Source organism: Mesoplodon mirus, assembly GCF_964341445.2.
Source record: "Mesoplodon mirus genome assembly, chromosome: 19".
NCBI classification, from domain to species: Eukaryota; Metazoa; Chordata; class Mammalia; order Artiodactyla; family Ziphiidae; genus Mesoplodon; species Mesoplodon mirus.
Window position 1 is genome coordinate 27546695 of NC_138995.1, and position 10966 is coordinate 27557660.

The following is a 10966-nucleotide window of genomic DNA, read 5'->3' on the forward strand; positions in this document are numbered from 1 at the left end:
GAATGAAGATCCTTGCAAAGTTTGAAGCCTATGATCATTTCTTTGTTTTGTTTACATAGGTTTCCAAGTCTGGGGTTTTCTTTAAGAGGTAATAAAAGCTCCCATTTATTGAGGGCTTACCACGTGTCAGGTATGTTTTTATTTTGTCTCTAATGCTCCGGGATCCTCCCCCGCCAAGAAATCTCTGCTCGGCTCTCCTCTGTGGCTACCCACTGCGCCCCCAGGCCTCACTCTGTGCCAGCACATGATGGGGCTCCGTGCAGGTCTAAAGAGAGTGTTGACTCTCCCTGTTACAAATGAGGAAACTGCAACTCGGGTTATGGGCTCCGCTTCATTATTCACGTATACATTGAACAAGTACTTAGTTTAGACAGAGCAGTTAAGGGAGGCTTCTCCGAGAAGGTGATGCCTGAGCTCAAGGGTGGGAAGGAGCCGCCATATATGGAATGGAAGAGCTCTCAGGCCTGGGCTGCTGTGAGGAAGCCCACTCTGCCGGGATTTGTACCCAGAAGCTCATCCTCACTTTTTGATTATCTAAACACATTAGTGATCAGTCTTCCTACTCCCTGAGCTTGAAAATATTTTACCTGTAGGAGAGGGTTTGTTTGATCACATGGCACCCTCTGCCCTCCTGCCCCTCCACACTGCCGTGAACATTGTCATGTGTGTCCGCTGAGAAGTGCCAGCTGCTTGGACCACAGTTCTTGCCACCTGCAATGTGATGTTCCACAGCTTCCGTGGAATGTAGAAGTCTTTTTACCATATGGTTTCCTTTCTTTTTAAAAAAATATTTATTTATTTATTTGGCTGCGTCAGGTCTTAATTGTGGCACACAGGATCTTTGTTGTGGCATGTGGGATCTTTTGTTTTGGCATGTGCTCTTTGTTGCAGTGTGCGGGCTTCTCTAGTTGAGGTGCACAGGCTTGTCTCTAGTTGTGACGCGCAGGCTCCAGAGTGCGTGGGCTCAGTAGTTGCAGCACCGGGCTTAGTTGCCCTGCAGCATGTGGGATCTTAGTTCCCCGACCAGGGATCTAACATGCGTCCCCTGCATTAGAAGGTGGATTCTTAAGCACTGGACCACCTGGGAAGTCCCCACCATACGGTTTTCTTTAGTCTCTCCCAGTTGAGCTCATTGGAGCTCACAGAACAACTATTGATCCTACTATGAACGTGCTTTGCATTAAACCTCTTGAAGTAAAACATGAATGAGTAAGGCTGCTAGTTAAGCACGGAGGCTGGAGCATGTGCATTTATTTTCATTCTGTCCTGAACCCAAATGAAATGACTATAAAGGATTTGAAAAGTAAAAACACATAAGGATGAAGATAATAGAAGAGGAAACAGCAGCAGACAAAAGATGTCAAGGAATCTGGACTTGGAAACACCTGGCACAGAGGGGTGGGTTGTTGAGGCACTGAACCCGAAACAGGGATCAAGTGAGACTCTGACTGAACAATGAGGCATTTGGCCTTGCTTCCTCTCTTAGGTCTCAGAATATCAGTAGCCAGGATTATTACCCTACCTAGGCCGGAGACAGGACTATTCACTTCTGGGAAAGTTGACCAGCTCAAGAGAAAGACCCTAATGAAACTGACAGTGGAGGCCTTCCAGTGAAAGATCCCGATCCGCACTCCATCCCCCTGCAGGAAGTCCTCCGGTCACAAGCTCTTCCCATACAGCAATTTCCAATTGACTTTGTAGTGCTCCATCCTGAAATATAAACAGAAAGTCAAGAATAATCTAACAGGAAGTCTGTATCTGAAACACAGATACCGCAATAAAACAAACAGGAGAAAAGAGAGAAAAAACAGACAATTCAGGCAGCAGAAAAGAGAGAGAGAGAGAAAAAAAATCACCCTATAATTAATAGTCCCAGAGTGATGAGATGCAAATACAGTGTTGAAATGTTCTTTTAAAATTGAATAGTCAAAAAACAAAAACCTCTGGGGAATTAAAAATATAACCTGAGGGGGAAATGAGTAGGTGGGTTGGAAGATAAACTTGAGGACATTTCTCATGAGCTAGAACAAAAAGAGAGAGATGAAAAATAGAAAAGAAAGGTAGAATCAACTCAGAATTTTTAAAAAACAGACCCAAAGGAATTCTAGAGAGAACTAAAAAAAATGGAGGGGAGGAAAGTAGCAAAGAAATAACACAGGAAATTTCCCACAACTGAAGCCCGTGAATTTCTCCATTGAAAGTCTCCTGCTGAATGTCTAGCACAGTGGATGACATTCTTTAAGGAATCATATATCTTAGGTTTGTCCAGGTATTTTCACAGTGTGCTTGTTACTCAGAGATTACCACTAGTAAGTGGCCGAGGAAAAGTAGTCTCTTCAAAAAGTTCACGTTACAAACAAGAGTGAACCACTGGAAATCCTTTGAGTCTTAGCATCGTGCTGTGAAGAACATTAAACACTCATCCTAAGCGCCTCTACTCAACATCTGTTCTAGAAGCAGTAAGTTTATGTCTTTCATTCCTAAAACACAGGGCGATAACTCTGTAGTTTAATAGACTGTACTGACTTTCAGATTCTTCAGAAAGTTCCACTGCGCACCCACCGAGCGCTTGACTAAGTGCTTGAAGATAATTCCACCGGGAATGACAAAATAAGTGCCTTCACAGGTACACACACAGAGCAGTTGATCTCAGTTGATCTGGTGTGTGTAACTTCTATTGTCATTATCTACAAGGTAATTCATCTCAATTAAACTGGTCTGTAGGGAATAAATTGATGTGTGAAAACTGGGTTTCATTGCTGTGCTTATTTACAACTTACCCTTTCTTCTGAGATCACCAGTTACCAGAAACTGCTATGGTTAAGTGTCTTCAGTTGGTTAATGGGTTTTTGCTTCCAACAGTGCGGCCCAATTTCTGACTAATGGCGCTCCAGGTATAAACCTCTAAAGCTTCTTGCTAACCTCTCTGCTAATCCCTTGTACCATCTGATCACTCAGCACTATTGCTGACTGCTTATTAAAAAGCCCTTAAAAAGTGGGTTACTTGTCATGACATCTAAAGAGAGAATATTGTTAGGATTCTAGGGTTAATGTTTCACTGAGGGGAGAAAAAGTTGAAATTAAATCATAGTAGAAATGTTCTTGCAAAGCTTAATTTTATGTGATTATTTTCTGCGTTGAAAACAAAACAAAGTTTAAGGTCACTGCCTCCAGGGAATCTAAATTCTTGATTTTTTTTTTCTTCTAACAGAAATACCTTGAAAAATATATAAACCTCTGCAGTTTTTCTTTAAGGCCGGCTAAAGTTATCACAAGCAGAAAGTCCTAAATTGTGGTAAATGTTTTTGTTAAACACGTGATGTGGTCATTCCTTGGGCTTATGTTTAGAGACACGTTAGTGGCCAGTACACAGGACTGAAAATGAGATTCATGAGGCATCTTAACGCTGGTCCTGAATTTCAGCTCTTTGTGTGGTCCTCCTTCTGTAGTTAAATCACTCCTGTTCACTTCCAGCTTCATGCTAAAGAAAACAATGACTAAATAACAATCATTCCAGGACACTTCTTACTTCCCAAGGGCATCATAATAACAAATGAACACCCATGTGGATAAAATGAGCTTATGGCTTTAGTGGATGCCTCAAAACGCATAGCAGTTTCAGGGCATTCGATATAAAACAATGGATTGATAATAAAACTTTGGCTTCTGGTTTATTTTGTAATTAACAGCAAAGATGCCCTAATAACAATTTTTCAGAGTATTTAAAAATTGTTTAGCAAAGGACTCTTCTAGCATCAGGACTTAACCTAAAAGTATTTACTCTTGAACAATAAGATGACGAAAAAGAAGTCTTAATCTTCTCTTATTCACGCATACCATCTGCAAATCCCCTTACAGGACTCACCTCCCCTGTTATAATAGAAAATTGGGCAGCCCTGTGTGTGTTTGACGTGCACGGACTCCATTTACAAACACAAAGGAAAATAAACTCCTTTTTATTGGTCATTTCTTGATTTTGCTCATAAAAGAGTTACCCCGGGTCATAGTCGAGCTCACAAAATTTATATAAGTAGAAGGTTTCTCAAAACCCAGTACCTGAGTGTTTTTTGGGGGAAGGAAATTGGACCTGCCGGCATGGAATGCACGTGGACCGGTCGTGCAGCTTTGAACCAGCCATGGAAGTGACATTTCTAATCTGCTTTTCTTGTTAACACCCAGATGGAGAGGGAGAGAGAGGAGGGAGGACAGGCTGTGACCAGATTCATTAAAGAGTCGGGGCCAGGAGAGACTGAATTTGCACTTGTGTGGGGTGAACAGTGCCATCCTCTCTAGGCCTGTTGGCGAGGTGTCCCAGCAGAACTTGGCACTCCAGCATTTGCAGAGAGGCTGCTTCTCTTAGCATCACTCTCAACCCTTTGCTTTCTTCAGCAGTCGATATTTCTATTTAGAAAGCTGAGTGCCTGGAAGAGCCCACCACAAGATTGGAGGCAGCTGGGAGGCCACAGGTAGGGAAAGAGGCATCCTACAGCTCTGTCTGCTTCTCTGTCTGATTTCAGGGTCGCAGTGCTCTCAGGGTAGCTGAGGACCCGGGGTGGGGGGGATCCCCCACTGCCCAGCTCCACCCGGGGACAGGGGTGGAGGTCTCCCTCCACCCAGCCACCAGGCCTTAGGGATCAAGGTCCTCCCCTGTCTGTTTGGGTGAGGGTGGGCATAGGTTTATGAGTGGCTACGGGGGGGTGCCTGCGTGGTCTCTCCAGCCCCTCCCCGATTCCCTCTTCCCATCTCATCTCCCTGAGGGGCGGGAAAGTCCAAAACATCTCTTCTCCTCTCTTTCTCATCTTTGTTTAGCAGAAATTCTGTGTTTTGCAGGGCCTCGCCTTCATTTCACAAATATTTACTGAACCCTTTCCATGAACCAGGCTCGGTCCAGCTGCCTGAGACATACTAGGAAACAAAATAGAGAAAGATCTTCACCTGTGGTAGGACTTTCTCTCACGGAGGAAAGCAGATAATGAGCACCAGGCACAACAAATAAGTGCATTATTTAGCAGGTCAGGGGTGTTAAGTGCTACGAAGGAAGAAAAGAAAAGCCAGAGCAGGTAAGGGATGGCAGGAGAGCTGGGGGGTGGAGGTGGAAGGTGAGGGTTGAGTTTTCATCTTCAGTAAGGTCAGGGTAAGCCTCTTTAAGGCAAAGACATCTGAGCATGTGTGAAGGTGGGGAGGGAGGAAGCCAGGTGGATTATTTCCACGGGGAAAGAGTATCAGGCAGAGGAAACAACTCGTGCAAAGGCCCTGAGTGTGCCTGGCCTATTTCAGGAGCAGATTGGAGGACTGGAGAATAGTGAGGACTTGGAGCAGAGAGGTCTCAAGCGTCCCTGGAAGAGCTGGCTTTTCCTTGGAGGGATATGGCAGCCACCAAATGCTCTGAGCAGGAGGTAACATGATTCAGCTTTAATTTTAACAGGGTCAATCGGTCTGGTGTTGAGTTGAGGATTGACAATAGTGGGTTAAGGGCTGGAGGTGGGAGACCAGTCAGCCTATTGCAGGAGCCCAGACAGAGATGGTGGGCGCAGTAGAGGTGGGGAGAAGTGGTCAGATTCTGGATGATATTTGAAGGAGGAACTGCCAGGAGTTGTAACTGAGAGGCTGTGGGGTGTGAAAGAGAGTAAGAGTCCAAGACGCCTGCAGTTTCCACTTGAGTCTCGGGAAGGATGCGGTTGTTATTAGCTGGGTTGGGAAGGCTGGGGAATGAAGCGGGATTTCAGAGGGATGAAAATTAAGGTTCAGTTTTGGATATCTTGAGTTCCCACTTGAATGCTGAGAGCCTAATTTACTTTATTTTACCCTCCTGCTCTAGAATTCTAATTCTTTTCAAGACTGAATGGACCAAAGAGGAGACACGTTGGGTAGAAAACTCAACAGGTGATATTTTAAAACCCCTGCTTGCGACCCGGGTCATCCCCCTGGAAACTGAAGACCCTGTCCTCAAAAGCTTTTAATTACTGGACTAAAGACTTAACGCCCACCTTGTTCCACACCGAAGCCACTGCTGGTCCCCCTAGAAACTGGTGAACCAAGCAGAAAATTCCAGGATATAGGCTACTGCATTCTCCAGTTTGGAAGATTCTGCTCCCACAGCCTGACAGGGTGAGCTGGGCCGGGGCCGTCATGTTCGTGGTTCTGGCCCTGGTGAGGCTGAGCTCCAATAGCTGGGCCCTGCAGAGGGAACGGTGGGAGAGAGACCGCAGCACAGGCCAGAAGGAGGCCCCTGGCTGTCATGGCTGGCACTGGCCTGGCCCCTGCACCCCCGGCGGAGCTGTCCTTGCCGAACTCCAAGCGTCCTTCCCAGAAGGCATCCTGGTCTCTGCGATAATGGACCATGGCTTACAGGTAAGGAGCTCAGGGACCAGACCTTGCCCAGGGGCTCATATTGCTTTTATTTTTTATTTTTAAAAATATTCATTTATGTATTTGGTTGGTTGTGCTGGGTCTTTAGTTGTGGCAGGTGGGCTCCTTAGTTGTGGCATGCATGTGGGATCTAGTTCCCTGACCAGGGATTAAACCCAGACCCCCTGCATTGGGAGCATGGAGTCTTAACCACTGCACCACCAGGGAAGTCCCTCATATTGCTTTTAGATAAAGGAAAGAAACTCCTCCAGGATGGAATATATGGATGTTTTTCTTCAAATATGCAAACATTTCTGAAGGTGGCCAGATTTAGGTATTTCTAGTATCTTCTATACTCTCAAAAGTTCTGCCAACAGACCAGATCTAACCCAGAGAGTACTAGGTTTTTCCTGTCTGAGTTCAGTAGCCCAGCTCCATCACTTCCTGGCTGTGGGACCTTGAGCAAGTCACTTAAGTGCTCTGGGCCTCAGTTTCCTCATTTGTAAAGTGGGGTAATAATACATAGTAACAAGGTAATGCATGCAAGGGACGTTGCCCAGGGCCTTGTGGACAGTAAGCGCTGTGATGGGTAATATTCACGTTTTGACCATACTATAACTGGATCCCTTTCACGTAGTTTAGAATTAGCTGAAAATTCTTTTATAACATCTCAATTTGCCTGTGAGATAATCAGTCTTTGAAATTCTCACAGTTCCTTGCACCCAGTAGGTGCTCCATGATATTTATTTAGAGGAATTTGAGTACCACTGTATGGCCTGGTTTTAGGATGCTGGTTCTGCCCATACTGGCTGAGTGACCTTGGACAAGTCACAGAACATCCCCTAAACCTTAGTTTTTGGACTTATTAAGAGGGGAATAATGGGCTCTCTCTCGCTGGGTTGTCATGAGGATAAAACACGATAGTAAAGGTGAAGGAATTCAATAACTGCTCAAGTTTTTAGTATTGTTGAACTGTTTTATTGAATTGAACTATGAAATGGAATTGTTGAATTATTGTTGAATTGTTTTATTGTTTATTGCTGTTGTTGTTCTCATTGTTGATAAAATCGTGGAGCCTGAGATGAGGGTCGATTAGTTTGGGGTGATTCTCAATTTGCTGCCCTGGATCGCTTTAATTATTTACAAGCTCGTTATCTAGCTTGACTTGATTGATTGATGTCTTCACTCGATAAATATGTATTGAATGTTTGCTCTGTACCAGAGCCTGTTCCAGGCCGAGAACAGGCCGATGTGATTCTCTAACTTGGAGCTGGCATTCCTGGTAGGGGAGGCAAACAGGAAACAAGATGATTTCAGATGGTGATAAGAACCACGATGAGAATAAAACACAGAAAGAAGGCGGGTGATGGGAGGCTGGGGGGTGGTCAGGGAAGGCCTCTTTGAGGAAGTGACATCCTTAAGACCTGAGGATGGACAGACGCCAGCCTTGAGAGAAGGAGAAAGGGGAATGGGGTGTGTGTGTAGGTCTGCACGGGGTGTTCCAGACAGGGGAACACCCAGAGCAAAGGCCCTGAAATGGGAAAGCACCTGGATGGCATGGTGACAGACCTTAGAGAGGTGGTGGCTGAAGAACAGAGGACAAAATGCATTAAGAGGCCAGCGGGGGGGCTTCCCTGGTGGCACAGTGGTTGAGAGTCCGCCTGCCAATGCAGGGGACGCGGGTTCGTGCCCCGGTCTGGGAAGATCCCATATGCCGCGGAGCGGCTGGGCCCATGAGCCATGGCCGCTGAGCCTGCGCGTCCGGAGCCTGTGCTCCGCAAGGGGAGAGGCCACACAGTGAGAGGCCTGCGTACCGCAAAAAAAAAAAAAAAAAAAAAAAAAAAAAGAGGCCAGTGGGGCATGTCCTATAGGACCCCATGGATGAGAGTAAGGGACTGGGGTTTTAGTGGAATAGGGAGCCCTTGGAGGGTTGTAACTCTTCCCCCGCGTATTGTACAGATCACTCTCCCATCTCCTTCTGGTCTCATACACCCCTTTTAGCGAGGCTGCCCCTGACCACCCTACCTAAAATTGCAACCCCCTGTTTAAAGGGCCGTAGTAAATTCACCCACTCTTGTCCTCCCTCCCTGTGTCATTTTTCTCCACAGCTCTTCTTATCCTCTAACACACTCCACATTTCCCTCTTTAATTTTGTCGGTTGTCCTCTTTCTGATAAGAATGCAATGTCTAACAAGGTCTAGAAAGTGGTAGAACAGTGCTGGCCCAGAGTAAGCGTGCAGATATTTGTTGAATGCAAGACTGAATGAAGTGACATGTTGTAGGTTCTGCTTTTACAAGTCCCTCTGGCTGTCTTGTGGAGGGGGGACAGGGGGGACACGGGGAGCCTGGTGAGGTCGCTTCCTCAGCCCCCAGGACAAGGGTGTGGGAGGTGGTGTGACACCGTCTTGCATGTAGGGCCCACTGGGCTTGCGTGAGGGTTTGAAAAATGAAAGGACTCGCTTTAGGATTTTGACTTGAGCAACTGTGGCTGTTTACTGAGACGGGTGGAGGAAAGCAGGGAGTAGGGAGGGGACAACTTAGAATAATCAACTTGAAAAGTCTGTTAGCGCAGTGGCATTGTCAATGGCAAAAAGATGGTGATGAAAAAGAAAGTGCTGAAAATAGTGGAGAAACTGTCAAATTGACAAATATGTGTTGCTCAAGTATTTTGGAATTTTAGATCCAGAAAAAAAAAATCCCAAACCTACAGCTGAGTAAGTTTGGGTAAATAAACCTGATGCTTTGATTACATTCAAGTATAAAGCATCAAATAATAATATTAGCCAAAAATGCCTATATTTTTAAGTCACAGGAAGCACTTTAAAATAAATTTCAATGGAATTTAAAATAAAATGAAGGGAATGACTGTGGGGGAGGTCTCCAATTTATAGGATTTTTTTTTTTTTAGCCTTTCAGTTACAAAGACAATTAAAAATAATCTTTAATATTTGGGGGAGCAGTACCACCCAAAATAAGGGTTACTTTCCAGAATGCTCTTCTCAGCTTTTAGGAAGAGACCAGTGGTTTGTCCTCTGACTGGGACCCTTCAGGACTCCCCCATATTTCCCAGGGGCCATTTCAACCGAGTCAGCATTCCACCTAGAGTTTCATGCATCTCATGCAGTGGTGCCTTTTTGTTGTTTGGTTTTCACACATAGAGATGCAAGTCTGTGCTAACTATAAGATGCAGGAATAGTTCAGGAAGCAAAGATGACAATGCAAAACCTGGGAAGAAATGGATTAAGCAAAGCTATGCTATAGTCCAACCTTGATGGGCTTCTTGAAAGCATTTAGCTTTTTGGAAAATGGAAGCTACAGACCATAGCAATTTCAGCCCGTTCTTTCCTCATGGGGAAATCATAAAAGTAACATTTTCCACCTAAAGATTTTCCTGCCCCCACGAAAATGATGGGCTGACAGCTCATATTTTCCCACGCGGAGTTGCGCTTTCTGGACACTGTCTTGTCTACAGATGGTTGGTAACAAATACGCATGTAGCCTCGCCTTTGAGAGAAATTGCTGCAGACAAGCTTGGGCAGGGCTGTAACCAGGTGGCCACGTCGGGAACTCAGGGTGTGTTTAGTATTCCGCTTGTGTCGAGGCTTCGAGGACCCAGCCAGGATTGCCTCTAGGATTGCTGTGCAGCTTGCAAGGTACATGAATTTTGAATCTTGAGGCTGCTTGGAGGAGGTTTGTAGCTAAAACATGAGCCGTTCTTACAGGTGAATCAGAGCTTCATTCCATCCTCGATGGCTGAGCGTGGGGATGCTACCTTCCCCTACCCCCCCCCCCCCCCGTTCTTTGTTCTCTGAAGGCAGATTTGCTGGCAGTGCATGGTTTGGTGCAGAAAACTACAACTCTCTCAGAAGAAAAAAGATGAGCCTGCTCTGTGGATGGATTTAAACTGTGCTATGCTGCCTCCTCACCTCATTTTCTTCCCCAGCCCCCCACTACTTGACCCTGGCTCAGCAAGCCAGTGTGGACCTGGGTCTGAGCCGGGCTCTGCCATGGCCACTCTGCATGACCCTTAGCCTGGGCCTCATTGTCTCATCCATGCAGCGATGAAGTACAGGAATATCATCACCTCCACCTCGGTTACACAATAATGATACTATGTGTGGCATGGATGCTCAGAGACACAGGGTCCTCTGTGCACTGACTAAGACCCCAATTCCAAGGGCCGTACCTGGGGGCAGTACCACTCCCCAGTTGTGGGCTCACAGTGGCAGATGGGCGCACCTCATCCTCACACATCCCCGAGGATACATATCTGCCCACACCTGCCCAGAACAAATGCTGGGAAAATGAAAATGTCAATTAAATGGTTGCTATGGCAACCCGAGCTCACGTTTGCCGCTACATTGGCAGTGTCGTGATTATTTTTCTCCCATTGGGTTGATTGATTTCCTCAGTTGTTGCCTCCTTCCCCATCTCTGTCACCCTTTCAACACACACGGTCACACACTCACAAGTACTCAACACACTGTACACACTGGTTTGTAACAGAGCAGATGATGCACCTTTAAAGGGCTGAGATGAAAGCCAGGAAAATGATTTTGGAGCAGGCGGACACGTTTTTGCGTCCTTTTTGTGGCTTTTTTGGGGTAGTTCAACGAGA